General features: G+C 45.3%; 1 protein-coding gene across 1 annotated transcript in view; it reads left to right on the top strand.

Annotated features, from left to right (window-relative positions):
• hivep2a (HIVEP zinc finger 2a) overlaps window positions 1-24,053 on the top strand; it is an 84,338-nt gene that overhangs the window by 39,314 nt on the left and 20,971 nt on the right.

Here is a 24,053-nt window from a genome sequence, read left to right as displayed (position 1 = left end):
TCCCTCCCTCCCTCCCTCCTCCCTCCACTCCCTCCTCCCTCCTCCCTCCCTCCCTCCCTCCCTTCCCTCCTCTCCCTTCCTCGCCAGTTAATGCTGTGTCCTGGGTCTCTGACAGGGCGCAGTGTGTCTAAGCCCCTCACACCTTCTGTCCTTCAGTCCAGCAGCCGTTGGTGCCAGGCCCGAGAGAGAGTGTGTGTGAGAGAGAGAGAGAGAGAGAGAGAGGCCCTGGTAGGTGGGCAAGCTCCCCTCTCTCTGCCTCCTACCCCCTTCATAACCAGCAGGCAGCCAAACACAGCCATGCCTTTTGGCAAACATGGATTTGTACTCACACTGTGCTTAACAGTTAAGATTTAAAAAAAATTGAATTAGTGAGAGAGAGGGGGAACGGGGAGAGACAGGGGAAACGGGGAGAGAGAGGGGTAGTGAGGGGAAAAAGACAGTGAATCTATTTCTTAGTCAAAAACATATTGGACCTCTCTGAAGTAGGTCCATCATGCCTCTTGTCCATTGTGTTCACAATCAGTATTCACACAGTTACCATGGGTTACTATTAGTCAAGTATGAAGCACTGGAACACACATGAATATATGAATATGATCAACTGTCAAACAAAAACAATGAATCATAAAAAGATATGACCTTTGTCAACAATGCTTGCGTGAATCACACAAATTCAAATCGACTGAAGGTAAGCCTCAAGATTAGGGATGAGCTTGTATGGCTAGCATTGGCCACTGTTAGCATATCAGGAAGCCTAGTGTATGTGTTCTGTGTGTCAGGCTAGCTGTTTCCAGATCCTGGCAGGTGGGCTGGAGGTGCTGGGTCCTGGCCTACATTGGAGGATTAGCACAGATGCTAATGCTAGTGTCAGTGGTTTGGCAGGGCTGCACCCCTCAGTGTGACCAGGACTAGCTGCTGGTGCTCTGTCATTACAGCCTGCTGCCAGCACTGCCCAGCAGTGGGAGGGCAGGCTCCAGGCCCGGACACACACAGAGGAAGACAGGGCTGGGGGGGCTTCTCAGACAGATGGCCCGCTGACACGGGACACAGCGCCCAGGGCAGGCTGAAAGGACACGCAGAGAGAGAGGAAGGTGAAAGAGAGGTAATGAATGAGAGGCTCCATGTAGAGGTGGGAGAGAGATATTGTAAGGCGGCCAGGAAAGCGTGGGACTGTGTTCCATGGTGTAAACACTTCAACTCCAGGTGGTGCCACCTGTCCACCCAGTCTTGTTCCTGGCCACGTCCACTCTGAACCCCCACACCCACAGAAAAGGGACTGGAGGCAGGGACTCAAGCCCAGAATGGAGTTCCAGTGCTGGGGCTCATTGTGGCACAGCCAGGCTACTCATCCATGGCTGAACATAGCTAGCAGGCTAACCGCTAGCAGGGTAACATTTTGTTAGCACTCAGTATTTTACACTATAGAGCCTTAAGTTGAGAGAGAGGCTTCCTGAACTACAGTAGGATCAGCTTCAGCTCTCGTAAACGAAATCCCTCTGAAATGATCCAGTCTCTGGCGCGACCAAGTTTCCTGTCTGCAGTTCGTTTGTTCAGACTCACTAATCTTCCCTCTCTCTCTCTCTCTCTCTCTCTCTCTCTCTCTCTCTCTCTCTCTCTCTCTCTCTCTCTCTCTCTCTCTCTCTCTCTCTCTCTCTCTCTCTCTCTCTCTCTCTCTCCCCCCTCCCCCCCATAAAAATATCTGTGGACTTATGCATATAGATGTCGTCATTTTAATGATCCCCCTTATTTTCCTATAAACTAGAGATTACAAGTATATATAGTATTATTATTGTTTTTCCATGTCTTTTATTCTTGTCTTTTTCCATATCGGCGCTTATTTCCATTTGTGTAGGTCCAGAGTGATAGTGGAGGGAAATGCCTGGAGACTAGTTTATCGTTAGCTGGGTCTGTGTGGTTGCAAGTGAACCTAGAGGCATGCATGGTTGTTGTGTGCAGCAGAGAGACAAAGGCAGGGAGAGTGTGGGAAGCAGAAATGGAGAGAGTGCGGTAGAGACGGTGAGAGTAAGAGTAGGGGAGAGAGAGTGACAGGGATCTAACTACTAGGGATGACAAACTGACAGCAGAATTGCTCCCTTGGTGAAGTAAAGTGGATGGAATTGTACACCCATGAATAGTAACTGTACAGTAGGATTTACCAGCTGACTTAGAGAGCATAGAGACATGAAGGTAGACCGAGGAAAACACCAGCGAGAGGAGAAACAGAACCAGTGGCTCTAACACTGGTTTAAAAACAGCAGTAGTGAGGGGGTGAGTGAGTGGTGCCCACGGGTGCATAGAGAAAGCATGTGAGAAAGGAGATAGCACACTGCCCCCAGCCTTACAGTAGCCCAGTGTACAACACAACCCGACACACTGGGCTACTGTCTGTTTGAACCACATGCAAACACCGTCAAGAGGTCAGTTGACAGGCGGATAAAACAAGGCTGCTCGGCCCTTTAGGGCTCTGTCCTCTCAAACAAATACACACTCTCTCTTACTCACCTAGGAAATTCATTATGTCTGGAATATTTCTACACGGATGATGAGACATCCAGTGGTGTTTGGTCTGAGTGTTTTTGTCACCCARCAGTAGCTATGTGCTACTGGTTCCTCTGTAATCAGCCAAACACAGGAGGAACCTCAAGAGCAGGACAAAAGGAAGAGAGGAAGTGATGCAATGTATCAGCAGTCATGGCAGATATTGTGTCTGTGTGTCACCCTGTGAAACCCGTGGGCCCACTTTTTCTACAGTTATCTATTTTGTCTATCGGATAGGACTAAATGCATAGAAATAGAACCAGAGTCCCCATTCGAGTCAATGATTTGTCCACTTTATTCATTCTATTTCTATGCATGTAATCCTCTCTGATAGGCGAAATCCAGATAGATAACGTTTGAAAAACTGGGCCTTGAGTGTGGCCAACCCCAGCAGTGTCATAGGTCATCTGTAGAGACCAGAGCAGGAGGGAAAATCTGCTATCTGGTTCTGCTTGACGCTCCCAACGGTACAAAGGCCAAGTTTGTGTTAAGATATTAAGCTGGWGAATTACACAAGCAGGGCACAGGCTCTGGAAACAGGCTGGAATTTTCTTTGTCGCTTTTTGACACAATAGGGGAAAGAAGTAGTGTTATTGCTACTGTTGCTAATAACATGATAATGTATTGTAAAGTACAGCACAGATCAAATTCCAATGATGATACTAGTGTAATATTCCGTCGGTGTGGTATTCTCACACTCMAGACCGATATGTCCATTGTTGGTGCCATATTTTGTGTGTGACTGTAGTGGCAGTGGAAGATGGTGTGCGTTTGACTTGTGTGGTCAGCCATTCATACATATGTGTTTAGAGTTGAGGTTTTTACTGAATCCTTCCAGCTGTTTGTCTGTCAGCTCTACCCACAAACCTTTGGTTGGAGTCGGACTTCCTCTCCATGAAAACACTTAATAAACAAACACCAGGGTGTTACCTATGAGGATACCCCAGCGGCGCACACATACACACACACACACACACACACACAACACACACACACACACACACACACACACACACACACAACACACACACACACACACACACACACACACACACACACACACACACACACACACACACACACACACACACACACACACACACACACAGAGAGAGGGAGTAGTGAGAGACTTCTGAGAGTACAGCAGATGTGTGGCAGTCGTGTCTGGCCCATGGAGAAGGAGGAATGTGAAACCTCGTAACGCACCTCCGATTTCCGTTCCCGCTGTGTACACATCCCGTTATCAATTTTATATGAAAGTAGGAAATTCCTTCAAAGCTCTGCTGCGATGTAGCTGCAGGGGTCATTCAGCTAAGGGGGCTGTACAGGTCCAGGCCCTGTGCATTCCTGGCTGGGGGCATCTGGGCCCAGGAGGGGGGGAGGGGGCCCATGCCTACACGGCCCAGGGTGCCTCTTCATGACCACTTTAATGGTGGAATTAAACACTGGTATGCTACTTCACCATTCTCTCTCTCTCTCTCTCTCTCTCTCTGCTCTCTCTCTCTCTCTCTCTCTCTCTCTCTGCTCTCTCTCTCTCTCTCTCTCTCTCTCTCTCTCTTTCTCTCTCTCTCTCTCTCTTCTCTCTCTCTCTCTCTCTCTCTCTCTTCTCTATCCTCTCTCTCTTCTCTCTCAGATAGATCTGCTTCTGGTAATTTGCAGCTGAGACGGCGTATAATTGGGTGAAATGTGTTTTGTGTATGTTTGTATGACGGGTGTTGCAACCTTTGGAAGAGTGCTACAATTTGATTACCACTGCCAGTTATTAAACAGACAACATTATTACAACATTATTACAACATTATTAAACAGAGGCTGAGGAATATATGATTGTCCAGTGGGGAGAACTGAAGATCAGCTGTTGCTAGATTTCTGGATGTGTCATATGAAAGTGCAGTTCGATTTGCAGCCGGAACAAACTGTTCCTAACCAAGAGGAGTTTCAATCATTCAGTAATATTGCAGCCTGGCTGTTCCCCACAGCTGGATCTGCTTGAAGTCGTAGCATTTCCAAGAGCTGAAATCAGTCGTGACAGCTGCACTTGTACCCTGACAATACAGACAGTCTTCCATTCAGCCTGACAATGCCTCACCTTTGTCGCGTCTCACATGAATGCTCAACAGACGACAGATTTTTGCCGGAGCGAAAGAGACTTTCTCCAAATACAGAATAGGAACCTATAATATTCCCTGGCTGTCTCTGACTGTCATTTAAATGCCCAGACGTAGTCCTAAGTGATGAAAGAGGATCTCTAGTTTCCTGCTGCGATGATGTGGCCCAGGGGACTGGAGATTGTTGGTCTCCACTTCCTGTTTGGTTAATCTTATTGTCATAGAGATCAAGACAATATCAACACAATATGATATAAGTTTAACAATATAATACTCTGCTACTATGAGGGAGGGCTGTTCAGCTTGACTGACTAAGCCATTGTTCTATTTTTCTACTGTCCTGTTCTGTTTAGAGGTTGTGGGCTGTTTTAGCTGTATACCTCACAGTTTACTGGGACATTGCAGAGCAGAACAGTGAACTAGGGCCCAGAGTTCTTTCTGCTCAGGTCCCTGCTAGAAGCCATGTTTTTCAGGGAAAAGTCCTAGGCCTGGCCTTGCTAGAAGCCATGTTTTCAGGGAAAGGCCTGGCCTAGCTAGAAGCCATGTTTTTCAGGGAAAAGTCCTAGGCCTGGCCTAGCTAGAAGCCATGTTTTTCATGGAAAAGACCTAGGCCTGGCCTAGCTAGAAGCCATGTTTTTCATGGAAAAGACCTAGGCCTGGCCTAGCTAGAAGCCATGTTTTTCAGGGAAAAGTCCTAGTCCTGGACTTGCTGGAAGCCATGTTTTTCCACCACCACAGCTGTTTGAGCAGTGAGGTGTTTTGGTACATTGTGTTGTAGTCAGTATTGCTCGGAAAAAGAAACTCCAGCACAGTTGATTATTTGGTTTGTTTACAGGCCTTGTTGGTTTATTCTCCTTCGCGCCCCTTTCTGATCCCCCTCCAGACATCTATACGCATGCACACACACGCACACTAGCTGTTGCTAGGAGGCAGTGGTGACTCCAGTGTGTGTCCCAGGGGAGCCAGTGTACTGTGTGGTGTATAGCCCTCCGCCCCAGTAAAACAGCAGCTGCTAACGTTACGTAAGCACTGTGCTGAAGACCAAAGAATTCCTCGTTAACTCAGAAGTAGAAAGTCATCATCGGATACGATGGACTACCATAAGCAAGTGTGTATGTGTGTGTGTATGTTTGTGTGTCTGTGTGCATGCGTGTGCGTGCGTGTCCAGCCCTCACGAGGACACCCAGTTGACTCTGACTTGAAAGATATTTAGCTGTATCCTAGAAGTTTATGTAATGTCATTCATTCATCACTGATTTGTGGTAGCTAGCTCTCTCTGTATGAAGCTGGCTCAGCGTCCCTATTTACTGTGACACCCTGAATCACATTCACTCAGCAGAGAGAGAGCGAGAGAGGGGGAGAGAGGGGGAGAGAGCGAGAGAGAGGGAGAGAGGGAGACAGCTCCTGTCTCTGTAATATGGAGCAGGATTTCTCCATAGGCCTCTGTAGACAGAGGGCTTTAGCGGCTGGCTTTACTGTTCTGATAGGAAATAATGTTGCTGTGGACGTCTTGCTGCTGAAATACTAGCCCCTGGCTAAGCCTGCTATTTCTCTGGAGAGTGAAGGGTATTTCCTCAAGAGATACAAGCCGTGCTGAGAGAGAAGCCCATCTTCTTACAACTTATATATCACCTAGGAGAAATTCTATAGTGCTCCGGCTTACTAGAAAATGGAAGGATACACCTCCCAAGTGATTTTGTACTTATTTTTGTTTAACCTTTATTTAACTAGGCAAGTCAGTTAAGAACAAATTCTTATTTAGAATGACAGCCTACCCCAGATGACGCTGGGCCAATTGTGAGCCGCTCTATGCGACTCCCAATCGTGGCCTGATGTGATACAGCCTGGATTCGAACCAGGGACTGTAGGGACACCTCTTGCACTGAGATGCAGTGTCTTAGACCGCTGCGCCACTCAGGAGCCCACAGTTAGCTAACAGTAATACTGTATTTCAGCTCACTCTCTGTGTTAAAATGCATCCTTTATTGATACAGGCATATTCACATTTAATACCAGTGATTCTGTCGGTATCCTCTCTTTGGCTTTGAATATAGTTCAGTACAGCCGCGGGCTAGCCATAGGCTGATGTGGAACATGCCTGTTATCCTCTGTACGGAGCTATAGTAAAATGCAGTCTGGATTTTCCCATGTCCTCCTGATCCCGGCTGGGCTGGAAAGTGTCCCAGTGATGGTGACAGGAAGTCCCATACAGGCAGGAACACCTGTGCTGCTGCTGTGTTGAGGGTTGGGTTGGTTGTTTGGTTGGCAGCCCAGGGCTCTAGGTCTCTCTGGTATTCTGGGGCTCTGCTCCAACACAGGGCATGTTTGTGTGGCTTCCGCCCCAGCCGCGTGGCTCCCACCCCAGCCTCGTTAATTACTCTTTAATTGAGCCGAAAGCTGTTTTCCTTCCCATCACAATTCATTACCAACGCACATGTTGCAGGCCAATCAGGAGGGACCTGCTCTGCTCTCTCTCTAGCCGTGCTGGTAAATCCACCTATGGATGCAGGAACAGGAACCATTGGCATGCTCTGTTACCCGGGTACCGTACCACAGGGCCGTGCCATCTCGCTGGAAATCTACTGGAAAAACAATTATCCCCCCAATGTTCTTAATTTGGGATGATTGGATTTATCTTCCTACTGGAGAAATAAAGAGGCTGCGATGTTTCCCGACCGAGAGTCGCTCCCTCGCTCTTTGACTGTCTCCATGATGCAGCGGAAAATATGAAAATTAACTTGTCCACAGAGTGGATTGAACATGTTATGACAGACACGGAAAAAGAAAAGTCACACAATTTTCCCCTTTACTTTGGCAGGTACAAGTGACTTGGAAAAAAACGGCTTTTCAAAAAAGGAGGACTGGAAGAAAAGACAAAGAGGAAAACAAGTAGGATACGCTCTGTCACAAAGCCATGTTTTTATAAAGAGAGAAACAAAACAAGTAGAATACGCCCTTGTCACAAAGCCATGTTTTTATAAAGAGAGAAACAAAACAAGTAGAAATCGCTTTGTCACAAAGCCATGTTTTTTAATAAAGAGAGAAACAAAACAAGTGAGAATACGGCTTTGTCACAAAGCATGTTTTTATAAAGAGAGAAACAAAACAAGTAGAATACGCTTTGTCACAAAGCCATGTTTTTATAAGAGAGAACAAACAAGTAGAATACGCTTTGTCACAAAGCCATGTTTTTTATAAAGAGAGAGAAAACAAGTAGGATACGGTCTGTGCACAAAAGCCATGTTTTTATAAAGAGAGAAAAAAAACAAGTAGGATATCGCTCTGTCACAAAGCCATGTTTTTATAAAGAGAAAACAAAACAAGTAGGAATGCTTGTTCACAAAGCCATGTTTTTTATAAAGAGAGAAACAAAACAAGTAGAAATACGCTTTGTCACAAAGCCATGTTTTTATAAAGAGAGAGGAAAACAAGTAGGATACGTCTGCCACAAAGCCATGTTTTTAATAAAGAGAGAAACAAAACAAGTAGAATACGCTCTGTCACAAAGCCATGTTTTATATAAAGAGAGAAAACAAAACAAGTAGAATACGCTCTGGTCACAAAGCCATGTTTTTATAAAGAGAGAAACAAAACAAGTAAATATGCTTTGTCACAAAGCCATGTTTTTTTATAAAGAGAGAAACAAACAGTAGATACTGCTTTGTCACAAAGCCATGTTTTTATTAAAGAGAGAGAAACAAACAAGTAGGATAGCTTTGTCACAAAGCCATGTTTTTATAAAGAGAGAAACAAAACAAAGTAGGATACGCTTTGTCTTAAAGCCATGTTTTTATAATAAGAGAGAAACAAAACAAGTAGGATGCGCTTTGTCACAGCCATGTTTTTATAAGAGAGAAACAAACAAGTAGAATACGCGTTGTCACAAAGCCATGTTTTTATAAAAGAGAGAAGAAACAAGTAGGATACGCCTCTGTCACAAAGCCATGTTTTTATAAAGAGAGAAACAAAACAAGTAGAAAACGCTCTGTCACAAAAGCCATGTTTTTTATAAAAGAGAGAAACAAAACAAGTAGGAAATACGCTCTGTCACAAAGCCATGTTTTTATAAAAAGAGAGAAGGAAACAAGTAGGATACCGCTCTGTCACAAAGCCATGTTTTTTTATAAAGAGAGAAACAAAACAATAGAAATACGCTTTGTCACAAGCCATGTTTTTATAAGAGAAGAAACAAAACAAGTAGAAATACGCTTTGTTCACAAAGCCATGTTTTTTTATAAAAGAGAGAGGAAAACAAGTAGGATACGCTCTGTCACAAAAGCCATGTTTTTATAAAGAAGAAACAAAACAAAGAATACGCTCTGTCACAAAGCCATGTTTTTATAAGAGAGAAACAAAACAAGTAGAATACGCTTTGTCCAAAGCCATGTTTTTATAAAGAGAGAGGAAAACAAGTAGGATACGGTCTGCCACAAAGCCATGTTTTCTATAAAGAGAGAAACAAAACAAGTAGAATACGCTCTGTCACAAAGCCATGTTTTTATAAAAAGGAGAAACAAAACAAGTAGAATACGCTCTGTCACAAAGCCATGTTTTTTATAAAGAGAGAAACAAAACAAGTAGAATAGCTCTGTCACAAAGCATGTTTTTATAAAGAGAGAAACAAAAACAAGTAGAATACGCTCTGTCACAAAGCCATGTTTTTATAAAGAGAGAAACAAAACAAGTAGAATACGCTCTGTCACAAAGCCATGTTTTTAATAAAGAGAGAAACAAAACAAGTAGAATACGCTCTGTCACAAAGCCATGTTTTTATAAAGGAGAGAAACAAAACAAGTAGATACGCTTTGTCACAAAGCCATGTTTTTATAAAGAGAGAAACAAAACAAGTAGAATACGCTTTGTCACAAAGCCATGTTTTATAAAGAGAGAGGAAAACAAGTAGGATACGGTCTGCCACAAAGCCATGTTTTTATAAAGAGAGAAACAAAACAAGTAGGATACGCTTTGTCACAAAGCCCATGTTTTTATAAAGAGAGAAACAAAACAAGTAGGATCTGCTTTGTCACAAAGCCATGTTTTTATAAAGAGAGAAAAACAAAACAAGTAGAATTACGCTCTGTCACAAAGCCATGTTTTTATAAAGAGAGAAACAAAACAAGTAGAAATACGCTCTGTCACAAAGCCATGTTTTTATAAAGAGAGAGACAAAAACAAGTAGGATATGCTTTGTCACAAAGCCATGTTTTTATAAAGAGAGAAACAAAACAAGTAGGATACGCTTTGTCTCAAAGCCATGTTTTTTATAAGAGAGAAACAAAACAAGTAGGGATACGCTTTGTCACAGCCATGTTTTTAATAAAGAGAGAAACAAAACAAGTAGAATACGCTTTGTCACAAAGCCATGTTTTTATAAAGAGAGAGGAAAACAAGTAGGATACGGTCTGTCACAAAGCCATGTTTTTATAAAGAGAGAAACAAAACAAGTAGAATACGCTCTGTACAAAGCCATGTTTTATAAAGAGAGAAACAAAAAAGTAGGATACGCTTTGTCTCAAAGCCATGTTTTTATAAAGAGAGAATACAAAACAAGTAGAATACGCTTTGTCACAAAGCCATGTTTTTATAAAGAGAGAAACAAAAACAAGTAGGATATGCTTTGTCCAAAGCCATGTTTTTATAAAGAGAGAGGAAAACAAGTAGGATACGCTCTGTCACAAAGCCATGTTTTTATAAAGAGAGAAACAAAAACAAGTAGAATATCGCTCTGTCACAAAGCCATGTTTTTATAAAGAGAGAAACAAACAAGTAGAATACGCTTTGTCACAAAGCCATGTTTTTAATAAAGAGAGAAAACAAAACAAGTAGATACGCTTTGTCACAGCCATGTTTTTATAAAGAGAGAAACAAAACAAGTAGGATACGCTTTGTCACAAAGCCATGTTTTTATAAAGAGAGAGAAAACAAGTAGGATACGCTCTGTCACAAAGCCATGTTTTTATAAAGAGAGACACAAAACAAGTAGGATACGCTTTGTCACAACGCCATGTTTTTAATAAAGAGAGGAAACAAGTAGGATATGCTTTGTCACAAAGCCATGTTTTTATAAAGAGAGAGGAAAACAAGTAGGATACGCTCTGTCACAAAGCCATGTTTTTATAAAGAGAGAAACAAACAAGTAGAATACGCTCTGTCACAAAGCCATGTTTTTATAAAGAGAGACAAAAACAAGTAGAATACGCTTTGTCACAAAGCCATGTTTTTATAAAGAGAGAAACAAAACAAGTAGGATACGCTTTGTCACAGCCATGTTTTTATAAAGAGAGAAACAAAACAAGTAGGATACGCTTTGTCACAAAGCCATGTTTTTATAAAGAGAGAGGAAAACAAGTAGATACGCTCTGTCCACAAAGCCATGTTTTTATAAAGAGAGACACAAAACAAGTAGGATACGCTTTGTCACAACGCCATGTTTTTATAAAGAGAGAGGAAAACAAGTAGGATACGCTCTGTCACAAAGCCATGTTTTTTATAAAGAGAGAACAAAACAAGTAGGATACGCTTTGTCACAAACGCCATGTTTTTATTAAAGGAAGAGTGAAAAACAAGTAGTATACGCTCTGTCACAAAGCCATGTTTCTGTGTGTGTGTTTCTGTTTTCCATGGGTGATGTTTGGTCAGAGATAGTGACCGAGAGAGATAGAGACCAAGAGAGATAGAGACCGAGAGAGATAGAGACCGAGAGAGAGGGAGAGATATCAATCCAGTTCCTCTCCCTCTTAAGGAAGGAACATGTTGAGTGAGCCAGGTGGAATCTGACTAACTTTCCTCCTCATGTGGAGCCGAGTGTTTCCACCTCTTGCCAGTCAGAGAGTCAGTCAGTGTTTAGTCACGGCTGGGCCCCTGGGCCCCTGGGGTTCATGTCTCACAGCCTGCTCCTTGCTGCCCTGCTGTTGGGTAAACATGAATGAAACTGTTTTCTGTTCTTTTAACTACCACTTCGTCTTAGGCCTGTTTCCTGTCCTTTATCTTCCCCGTAAAGCGGAAGCTGTGTGACTCATTTCACTTCAATTCAAGGGCTTTATTGGCATGGGAAACATATGTTAACATTGCCAAAGCAAGTGAAGTTGATAACACACAAAAGTGACTCTCTCTCTCTCCCTCCCTTCAGTCAGAAACTCAGAGAAGTCAACTTCACAACTCTCGTGACCACTTCCTTTAGCGTCATTGGCTGGATTCCGGCTGCACGCCTCTCTATCGCGCTCTCTCAATCTCACATCTTTTGTTGAAACGCTGAAACAGGAATTTGTGTCGGTGTTGTGTTAAAACACAGCCATCTATACGGCTACATCCAGGCATTGAAATAAAGGTACAGAAATCAGCCACAGCATAAATACTTGTGTACGGCTGTGAGTGAAACAAAAGCACGACAAAAAGAAACCATCAGAACAAAACAGCCGTACAGGATTGAATCCACAGGGACGTTAGACTCATGTAAGTGTGTTTATTTTTGTGCCGAACACACACAGTATATTGCTCATGGCTTTTCTCTTGTCTCAGCAGTTCCTCACCGGTCCAAGGCCACTTGAGCGATGTCTCAAAAAGTGTCCTTCACAGCTCCAATCCACTCGGACAAGATAATTTTAGATAGGCAGGCAGAAATATCACATTGTTCTCTAGAGTCCCTCCCCTACGCCTTCCTCCCTCCCCCCTCCCTTCACCTCCTCGCCTCCCCTGCCCCTTCCCTTTCCCCTCCCTCCCTCCCTCCCTCCCTCCCTACCTCCCTCCCTCCCTACCTCTCCCCCTACCTCTCTCCCTACCTCTCTCCCTCCCTCCATCCATTCATCCCCCCTCAACCTTCCCTCCTCCCATCACCTAACCCTCCCATCCCTCCCCTACCTCCCTCCATCCCTCCATAACTCCTCCATCCATCCCTCCCTCCCTCCATCCCTCCCTAACACTCCCTCCCTCCATCCCTACCTCCCTCCCTCCATCCCTCCCTCCCCCTAATCCTCCCTACCTCCCTCCATCCCTCCCTACCTCCCTCCTCCATCCTTCCTCCCTACCTCCCTCCCTAACTCCCTCCATCCCTCCCTACCTCCTCCATCCCTCCCTACCTCCCTCCCTCCCTCCCCATCTACCTCCATCCCTCCCTCCCCAACTCCCTCCATCCCTACCTACCTCCTCCCTCCATCCCTCTCTACCCTCCCTCCCTCCCTACCTCCCTCCCTCCCCTCTACATAGGATTCTTATTATGGAAGCATCTCAAATATTGTTGCAGCTGCTCCGTTGAGAAATGTCCTTCCACTTATTTCAATCAGCAGTTTAACCCTTCTGCTGTGAATACCCAGTTGGAATCTGGTGCCTTATTAACATAAACAGGGAAGACTCTCAATGGATGTGAATGAATGGATCAATTCCATTGGACAGGATACAACATTATCTAATGTGGAGAGTGCATATCTTTTTAAATACAGTAGTAGTAAAAAAAAAAAAAGCCAGTTTTGAGCAGTTCAGTTATCTCCATCATGCCTTGTTTTTTAATCTAGTTTATAGTGTCCCTGGAGGGACCCATATTGTGGGTCAGTAGAATATTATGTAAAACATCCAGTTACATCATTCAACTTCTACAGTAAGCAAGATATCACACACCTTTTGTTTGTTATTCAGGTTCATGAACGTGCTCTTCCGGAATCTTCTTCCCCAACGTTAGAGAGAACACACTGTACTATAGGACTGTACTGTTTTCTGGTTGGTCAAGAAAGACAGCAGGATATTACATTACTTACAGTGCAGCTATACAGTAAGTGTTTCTCCATACAATATGAATATGGCCCAGAGTTTTTTCTTAATAAGCACTGAATCTGACCAGGTCTGATCTGAGCCCTTATTATAGAGTCGTTATATTGTAGGCTATATCTAAGGCCCAAGTTTGTCCCGCTTGTGTCACATGATCAGGAGAAAGTCAGGTCTCTGAACACAACTACATCTGGTCCTCCATGAGGTTCTGTTTATGTCGAGTTAATAGAAGAAGCCATTTAAGTCCAATTCTGGCACCTTGTGTTCAGTCAGTCAGTCAGTCAGGAGAGTGAAGTAGTGTTCCCTCTGGTCTCCCCAGTCTGGTGGAGAGGATTCCATGTTCTGCCCGCCACAGCTGTGTCAGTCCTCCCTCCCCGTTCCTCTCCCCTCCCTTCCCCCTGCTACCTTACCCAGACACTAAAGGAACCCTCTTGTCCCACCGACACATTTCCTCCGGCTGACTAAGTACAATTTGATAAAAGCCTCTTACTTGACTGAATAACATTTGTTGTATAAAAACTGAATGGAGCAGAACAGTTTCCCTGTGGCATGTTTCTTTAGTCCCGGTCTATCTGTCTGTGTTGATATGAATAGATAATGAGGGATAACAGCAGGCCTTCCTCTCCTCTCCTGGCTTGGCTTGGCCTGGCCTCACCCCTCATTGTGACTGGAACGGAGAGCAGAGAGCAGTGGATGTCTCTCTTGGGGATGTTGCTGTGTGTAGTGTTGTGTCTGTGGAGGTGTGAGAAGCAGACAGCTGATTTGTTATCAGCCTGCAGGGTGGGAGTGGCTTTACTACAACCCTTGGCCATGGGTTGCTCTGACCCTGTGTGTTCCCTGAGGATGTACAGTATCTGTGTCCTGTTCCCGATCTACTCATCAGGGAGATTCTTTCTCTCTCTCTTTCTCTCTCCCTGCTGGGCTGGAGTGACACTGGCCTTCTGTATAATTCAGGCCTGGCAACTAGGTTGCTTTGAAAAGTGGGCCACTTTACTCATGTGCTTAGCTTAGCATTAATAGGAATGCATAGTGAGGCTCACTCAGGCATTGTTATTATCTTGCGTGCGGGGCCGTCTCCCTCTCAGTGTGGCTGTTAAACAGGCAGAAATCAATGCCAAAATATAGACACTGTCTGAAGTGGCTTTATGAAAAACCCCAGCAGAAAGACTGCCGGACAGACAGGGAGATATTCTTGGCTCTAGGTAACTCTTCCCCATTTCCCCTCTCCAATTCGCTCTTTATTAGGCGTGTGGACAGGGCAGGCAGCCTGCTCTCCAATGACAACATTACTGTAGGGGGCCTCAGAGGATGGCCCTGGTCCCTACAGAATCAGGTTTACGCTCCAACTCCCTACAATCACTAGCTAATCCTCTTGACAGGGACTCCGGTAAGGACACTACTTTATCTTGAGGAAGCCCTACATCCTATCACGCCCTCCATTATACAGAGATTAGCTGGGAAAGACTCTGTGCAGACACAGCAGTTTCTGTATCAAAGGCCATAATGAATATGACGGCAAAGGCTGGAGTATCAGTATACAACCTGTATCTACCGCCACTGTGGTGAGTCAGCAGTCAACCGTGGCTTGATACTTGAATAACCAAGGTGAAGTAAAAGGTGAAATAATAATGTGGTAAACCTGTTTTGGTCAACCCCTTGACAAATTAGGTCATACGAGCTGTCTGGGGTGCCTTTATTACCTGTTGATTATCATAAACTACCCATTTATGAGGAACTAAACTATGTTGTGATGTCTTATGATTCATTGTCAATGACTCAGCTTGATTGTCCATTATTGTGCAGATGTTTTAAGGCGTCTGGAATCCCAACACAAACCCTGAGGCTGATACATTATGATTGCGGCGTTAAGACATGTGTTGCACTAATCTTCATAACACCTTGAGTGAAAGCCTTTGGTGTGAACAGACCTTTGTTTATCATAGAGCCTATAGGTGTTGTCAGGGAGCCTCTTGAACAATGATACTCTGTAGATGCTTCTGGACTAATGAACACGATGCTTTGGAAGCCTTACAGTTCTTTCTTCTTTTTCCCTCTCTTGACTAAGCTGTTCCTTTCAAAGAAGGTGATGCATGAAGGGCTGATCTTCCGATTGTGGCCCTCCCATTTCACCCTCCTCTGTCTGGGAGATTAGCTCCTCTAAGGCCACGCCACCTGGAATCATTATGCCTGGAGGGGGTGTGGCACTGTTACGTCACACCCAGACTGTGTGTGTGTGTGTGTGTGTGTGTGTGTGTGTGTGTGTGTGTGTGTGTGTGTGTGTGTGTGTGTGTGTGTGTGTGCGGTGTTGTGTTTTCATGGAGAGGAAGTCCGACTCCAACCAAAGGTTTGTGGGTAGAGCTGACAGACAAACAGCTGGAAGGATTCAGTAAAAACCTCAACTCTAAACACATATGTATGAATGGCTGACCACACAAGTCAAACGCACACCATCTTCCACTGCCACTACAGGCACACACAAAATATGGCACCAACAATGGACATATCGGTCTGGAGTGTGAGAATACCACACCGACGGAATATTACACTAGTATCATCATTGGAATTTGATCTGTGCTGTACTTTACAATACATCAGCATGAGTTATATAACATTATGTGGCCGCTCACAAGGATGAACACAGGGTTTTCATTGATAACTATCTTCTTTCAACAGGATAGCCTAACCTACGTCCTATACTGTTTCTGTCCTGTTTGGTCATACAGGCATCCCCATACCACAGCCAGATAGCTAGCTCTACCAAGGCCTCCCTCCCTCCTTCCCTCCCTCCCTCCCTCCCAAGTATTGTTGGCTGTTGGCAGTGGGGGATGTAGACTGTCTTTGTTTGATCAACACCCAGGATTTCCACAAACAGGGTTGGCAGGACAACCAGAGCCAGTTACCCTCTATACCCACATGGTGTGTACAAGACAATGGTGGAAATAGACGCTGTTACGGATGAATTACACTTTGTTTCCTGCGGATTTCAGGGAATTTCATCAGAAGGCAGTTGGTTTTTCAGAGCTTTGTGTGTGGGGAGTGGGGAATGCCACTGGGTTGGAGGGTATGGATGAGGAAGTGACCGTCGTACCAGGGGAGGCCAAAGCTAGGGGCTATTGTTCAGCTCCCTGTCGTGAGAAAACAGCTGTGCCCCTTAACTATGCAGCACACTGCTTAACATGGGAGGGAAATAATTCACACCTAGGAAAGGCGAAGTTCTCTCTCACACTGGGGCTGGAGGAGCACGATGTATGGAAACAAGGTGGTCTGACTTGTGAATGACATATTATCAGACATGCAGTTTGTATGTACGGTAGCATTTAATGTGCATCATATTGAACAGTGTTGTAGTGGCAGGTGATTTGAAGTAGCCTCCTTTTTCTGACTACATCTGTTTAGTTAAAGAGGGATGGTGTCTGACCTTGGTTAGAGAACATGATTAATGCATACATACCATATGCACAGTTTCCACCTTCTCTGGCTGCGAGTCTTCATGAGTTGCAGCCCCCTGTCTCCTCAACCTCAGTGTCAATCAACACGTTTCTAGTGGGACCCGATAAAATGTGCTGCCCGTCCCGAGACCATCAATTACACAGCCATAAAGCTCTCATTTCAGCCCAGCACACCAGAAATCCCACCGAAGTGCTTTGTGCTCTTAAACGACCCAAACCTTCCTTAACAAAAGAGAGAAAGAGAGCGCGTCGGGGCGGGTGTCTGTCGGGAGGCGAAACTAGTGGAAACTGGACAGACGGGGACTTTTTACAGTGTGACTCAGAGGACAGCAGGGCCAGCTCCCGCCTCGTATACTAGGAGTGGGCTTGGCGGGGACGCCGGCGGCTAGCGCTGCTGCTGAGACTCACAGGCAGCCCAGGCTAGCTATCAAGGTCTGGCCAGGTTGTTATTCTGAGGAGAGAGGAGAGGCAGGTGACACACACAGAGGGAGAGTGGGTGGTTCACCCCTCACAGACCGCATGATTCTCATTGCTCTGTTTTGGACATGACAAGCACATCGAGTGTCACTGGGTCATCAGCTCACCCCACCCACTGGGGGTTCGATGCTGGCTGCGGCCTGCGGAAGTGTTAGTGTGAGTGTGTTGACAGATATCCCCTGTCGCTCTCATCATCACACCCAGAGAAAGACACAGTCATTTGGGATTTGGGGATGGTGGGGTGTGAAAATGACACTGATTATCTGGTCCCCGGAGGCGGCATGTCCGTGGCCATGCGTGTCCCTCTCGAGAGAGCCGGGTTCACTGTGTGATTAATTCCCATTAAATGCCATGTGCTTCCCATTTTGGTTCAGCCCAAATCCTGTCTCCCAATGAGCTGATTACAGAGCAGCAGCGCAACGACCTGTCAGCTCAAAGGCCCTGCTCTCGCTCTGCTACACCTGCTGGCTCCTGGCTCCCAACTCCCTGAGTCCCCTGATTGTTTCCTCTGTCTGGTCTGGTTCTGGAGCCCCTCTGGGGTGTCACACAGTGGGGTTAGTTGTGTTACTAGCATTGAGGCTTTGAACAATTCCTGAGGATTTTGTTTTTGGGGAAACTGTCTGTCTGGAGCTTATGGGGACTATGGTTCTATGAGTGTATAAAGGCTATTGAAAGGAAAGGGACGTGTTATGCATTGTTGTCTTTGGAGAAAGAAGCTAACTGAAGAGTTTAGTCAACATATGGCCTGTGAGAGGCATGAAGGCACACACATCCCCAGGGTGAAGGGGATATTGTATTGAAACCTCAGTCCTACTCCATGTGTAGGCCTGGCCAACCAAGCAGCTCTCTGAGAGATCAGTGGTTTGTCTGTTGTCCAGCAGCACACAGAGGTCCCTCTCTCCTTTTGACTTCACCGCTGAACGAACGCCAGCGTCAAGACCACTCAAATGAAAGATGGCCACCGACGCCGTCAGGAAATCCACTTAGGCTGATTTCCCGGCTCTTTATAAAGAGTAACACGACACTCGACCTCAGCTGTCAGTGGAGCGCTCAGGGCCCCCACTTTAAAAAAAATGGTGATTCTGATGTCACGACCGCAGTTATTCTCTGAATTCCACGCTGATGCACTCATCCTTCAGTGCTGTGCTTTCCGTCAGGCCGCCCTGTCAGGAACAGACATGGGGATTGGAGGGAGGGGAGGGGAGGGGGGATGTACAGCTGGAGCGAGAGAGAAGTGAAGAATAACAGAACCCTCTGATGTGTGTGTTTGTGTGCTGGAACATGGAGCCTCTCTCTTTTCGCCCCCCATTCTCCTCCCATCACAGGAGCAGGGCTGGATCCTGTCCCCATTGTCCATTGTGACATTCTTCAAATGTACTTCTCGGTTTCCGCCCATAAATTTTTTAGCATCCCCATTAAGTATAAGGTAATTGCATTGGCTCTATATAACGCCCCGAGCTACGAGACTAATTAAAGCAGAAACAGGAGTTTAGGCATATTTATTAAGAAGACTTCGATTAATTATGGAAGACAGACGTGTGACTTTAAATGAGAGATATTAAGAGAGAGATGATCCTCATCCTCCAGCACCCAGACCCTTATAGACAGCCGAAGGCTGGGAGGGAGAGCGAAAGAGAGATAGGCATGGAGTGAGAGAGAGGGGGAAAGAGAGAGATAGGCATGGAGTGAGAGAGAAGGGGAAAGAGAGAGATAGGCATGGAGTGAGAGAGAAGGGGAAAGAGAGGGATAGGCATGGAGTGAGAGAGGAGGGGGAAGAGAGAGACATAGCCAGAGAGAGAGTAGAAGGGGAAAGAGAGAGACATAGCTAGAGAGAGAAACATAGCCTAGAGAGAGACATGGCCAGAGAGAGACATGGCCAGAGAGAGAGAGAGACATAGCCAGAGAGAGAGAGACATGGCCAGAGAGAGAGAGACATAGCCAGAGAGAGAGAGAGACATAGCCAGAGAGAGACATAGCCAGAGAGAGAGAGGGTACTGAAACAGGACACGCTCACACAGGGGGCTTTGTTCCCCCAGCAGCATGTATGTGTGCAGTGAGTTCCGCTGTTCTCTCTCCGAGCAAAAGGCCACAGGGCAGACGTGAGGCCGTGACTGATGCCAAAGAAATGTGTCAGGGAGCACGTGGCGAGGCCTGGGCAGCGGGAGCTTTGTCGACCCTGCCTCCCTGCCACTCCAGCCCATTATATAGCCTGATTGGCCCCTACATTATGGGATCGTGTTAGGGAGGCCGACTGACCTGGTTTTCCTGGTGAATAGGACTTGAAACCAACATGTGCTGTGGAAGGCTGACTGTTTCTGGGCTGGTAAGAGGAGCGAAAAGGAGAGGGGAGGGGAGAGAAAGAGAGAGGAGGACAGGAGAAAAGAGAAGAGGAGAGGGGAGGGGAGAGAAAGAGAAAGGAGGACAGGAGAAGAGAGAAGAGGAGAGGGGACGTGTGTCGTCTAGGGCAGAGGAGGTTTCAGGCCAATGCAGGTGCACCTGACAGGGCGCTCGTCTGTTCCCATGGTTTCAGCCCCATTGGCGGGGGTGGGGGTGAGGTGGGGGAGTAGGGCAGGAGGTGATGACAGGCCCGGTGGCCTCAGGGCACCTCACACTGTGATACATTTAGCTTCTTAATGCCACTTCCAATGATCCCACTAACTCTCCTGTATTACTACGCATAAAAWTTTTATCAGCTGAATAATGTTGTGGAAGTGGAGAAGAGCAGGAGGGTCATCTCCAACCCCCAGTTCAGTTTAGTTCCGTTCAAACCGAGACAATGGTTGTCAGCCACTGTTTTGTGAGGGAATTACAATAAACATTGTCCATTGTCCCGCAACATTGGTTGCGGTAGATTAAAAAAAAGTTTTACAAAAGTGTTTTTTCAGGCTCTGCTTTCTTCAGTTTGTCACGGACGTGTCCCGTCTTATACCTTAGCCAAACAATGCACTTGGATCTTCTATTGAGTAAAAGCGGCACTTAAATGGAAACAAGTGTTTAAGAATTGAGTGATTACGTAAGAGCGTCGTTACGTTCAGAGTGCTGGGGTCGTTCTGGTGCCGACGCCACTACAGTACTGCTATCAGACAAGCGGGACTGGGTTTGTTCTACGTTTCAGAGAAATGCAGGGACGGATCAGGATTAGAAAGTACCATAATGTGTATGGTATTAAATGCTCCTGCACTGTAATCCAATTGAGACTGAGACAATAATAATGAGTGTGGCTGTGACGGCTTCTTCCTGACTGCACCACTGCAGTAGGCAGGAGGGAGGATGAATTATTGCACAAATAATACTGGGGGTATTTTTGGACTGCAGAACATACAGTGTAAACATGGAACTTGTTTTTAGTGAATATCTAAGCACAGCCAATGGATTGGAAAGTATGTATAAAACTGGAAGTTTGCTATTTTTAATAAAGGACTGATTTTTTGTAACCAGTTTCCAGTTAGTGCTCCCTTTTTAGTTGGACTTCAGGATAGGTAAGAGGACGTTTCCTGTAACTGTTTCATGACTAGTTATTTAAAAAATGCAGTTCAGACGTTTCAGAGATTACTGGAGATGTTGCAGTGATGATTATATGCAGCCTTGCTGTTCTAGTATTTTTCATCGAAGTGAGCATCTTTCACAGGCCCCCATAGTGATTTTTAGAGATAAGAATAGGCCCCTATGCTGCCGGAGCAGAGCAGTGCTCTCCCACTAGGAGTCAATGATCACAGCACTTACTCAAATCTCTGAGGAACTCCTGCTCTCTGGCTGCAAACAGGCTGCCAACAGGCCCACATTGAAACAAATGGCTCACTTCTCCTCAGAAGAGGATCCATCTCTATTCTGTATGACTACAACCCGTGGGCTTGGTTTGGGCGTAAGTGCTCGGCTAGCTCAGACTTGGCAAGATGCTCATCTTTTGGTAAATAGCAGAGAGAGATCCAGAATAGTTCTGTTTTGATGTTCCTAAACTTGATGGAATTGTAGGATCATTTCAGGGACCTCATCAAACATATTTTTATAGAAGTTTTATGGAGGCAGGTAAGGCCTAATCCTCTAGGCTGAGCAGCAATCTCTGAGTGAGTTCTGTGGGCCAAATTAGAGTTCCAACACTATCATTTTTATTACCCTGACATAACACCCATGATAGATATTTATAATTATGACTAATGACATTAGTGTTATGATACATGCATTGGTGTCTCAATAGCATACTCTACTTGGTTGCTAGCCAACTGTTTTACTTTTGAGTCATGACAAGTTCCGTAATGTGCCATAAACTGTCATAGATCATGATGTGACTTATTACCAAGAGGATAAGAAACATTCATGAAAGACTTTTTAATTATGGGTGATGAACTTGAAGTCATCTATTGGTGTTTTGAGACACTCTGCAACAGTTCACGGCGGTACATTAGGCATATTGATCCGATTAGCTGTACTGTCGTTTTTGGACATCGACTTACATTGTGTGAAAGAGAGGATAGTATGTCTTTATTTTTGTTTCTGGTGGAATCCTGCATTGGAGCAGGGCGTGGACTTTGACATAGCTAGATATAAGCTAGCTAACCTATGCTCTTTTGTTGCTGAGAGAGTCGTACTGCAGATTAGGATGCATCCCCATGGAAAGGTTAAGGGTTATCTTGCCTCTTGCCTCAAAGTTCCCCTGCCCAGCAGGCTTAGGTCAGACGGACTGAGGTAACATTCTACCTTACTAGAGGAGGTAGACTCATAGAGACACACAGAGATGGGCAACCTAGCCCAGAGAGAGAGCAAAATAAAGACCGGGAGAACATCTCGAAAAACAACCATACCTGCCATCAGGAATAGACCACTTCACAGCTTCCTCTCAGAATGCCTGCATCTATGAATCATGTATTATCCAGTGCAGTGGAAAGGGGTTCTGAGGTAAAAATAGATGAAGAGCCCAGTATACCACCCCTGTCCTGGATAAAGACACATCTAATGGAGGAACACAGAGCGGTTGAGTTCAGTTTACTATGGCCAGGGTTCTTTGTTAGGCCTCTCTCCATACTGTATTTAATCAGGGAGAGGTCCCTTTTATTGTGAAACCACATTGAAATGCGTCCATGTATCAGACCCAGCCAGTGGGCTGAGGGCTGGGGCCTTACCATAGCAATGGGATTACATCTTCCCTCTCCCTGAAGGGTGGGCCAAGTCTGTGGTCAGAGAGAGAAATGGGGTGAGAGAGGAAGAGGGGTGAGAGAAAACTACAGATAGAGAGAAAGAAAGGAAAAGAGTACGAAAGAGAAAAGGAGAGAAGGAGAAAGAAAGAGGACGAGAGAAAGAGAAAGGAGGAGAGGAAGAGAATCAGACAAAGATAGTGTCTCCTCTCCCATATTTCAGTTGCCTTGGCTCCCTGGGTCTCTGGTAATTTAATATCTGTGATTTGTCAGCGAGGCCGAGGAGGTAATGGATGGATCGAGCAGAGTTTCACGCTGGCATTTTCATGGAGGATGATGAAAGAAAGTTCTCTCGCTCTCTCTCACCGTCCTTTAGATTAACAACCAACCTAATTATGCCCGCTCCTCTTTTACGCCGATAACATTTGTCTTATTTGTCAGGTGCTGTCAGGTTGGAAAAGAGAGCATCAATTCGACCCTCTCCTAACAGAGGGAGATATGTATGGTAGAAAGAGCGCAGGCCTATTGTTACAGCTTAGCTCTATCAGGCAATTTCTCCATTTTGCGTCATACCTTAGATATCCCATGAAATATGAGCTCTTTGTACCATACAACACCATCACGGTGACGGCTCCATACCAAATGTCAGAAGCTGTCGTCCTTCTAAATCAAATCAAATCAAATCACATTTTATTAGTCACATACACATGGTTAGCAGATGTTAATGCGAGTGTAGCGAAATGCTTGTGCTTCTAGTTCCGACAATGCAGTAATAACCAACAAGTAATCTAACCTAACAATTCCACAACTACTACCTTACACACACACACAAGTGTAAAGGGATAAAGAATATGTACATAAAGATATATGAATGAGTGGTGGTACAGAACGGCATGGCAGATGCAGTGATGGTATAGAGTAACGGTATAACATATGAGATGAGTACTGTAGGGTATGTAAACATAAAGTGGCATAGTTTAAAGTGGCTAGTGTACATGTATTACATAAAGATGGCAAGATGCAGTAGATGATATAGAGTACAGTATATACATATGAGATGGGTAATGTAGGGTATGTAAACATTATATTAAGTGGCATTGTTTAAAGTGGCTAGTGGTACATTTTTACATAATTTCATCAATTCCCATTTTTAAAGGGGCTGGAGTTGAGTCAGTATGTTGGCAGCGGCCGCTAAATGTTAGTGGTGGCTGTTTAACAGTCTGATGGCCTTGAGAATAGAAGCTGTTTTTCAGTCTCTCGGTCCCTGCTTTGATGCACCTGTACTGACCTCGCCTTCTGGATGATAGCGGGGTGAACAGGCAGTGGCTTGGGTGGTTGTTGTCCTTGATGATCTTTATGGCCTTCCTGTGACATCGGGTGGTGTAGGTGTCCTGGAGGGCAGGTAGTTTGCCCCTGGTGATGCGTTCTGCAGACCTCACTACCCTCTGGAGAGCCTTACGGTTGTGGGCGGAGCAGTTGCCGTACCAGGCGGTGATACAGCCCGACAGGATGTTCTCGATTGTGCATCTGTAGAAGTTTGTGAGTGCTTTTGGTGACAAGCCGAATTTCTTCAGCCTCCTGAGGTTGAAGAGGCG

The sequence above is a fragment of the Salvelinus sp. IW2-2015 genome, linkage group LG28 (assembly GCF_002910315.2).
Source record: "Salvelinus sp. IW2-2015 linkage group LG28, ASM291031v2, whole genome shotgun sequence".
NCBI classification, from domain to species: Eukaryota; Metazoa; Chordata; class Actinopteri; order Salmoniformes; family Salmonidae; genus Salvelinus; species Salvelinus sp. IW2-2015.
The sequence above is the reverse complement of the archived record's forward strand: the minus strand, read 5'-3'. Positions and strand labels throughout refer to the sequence as shown.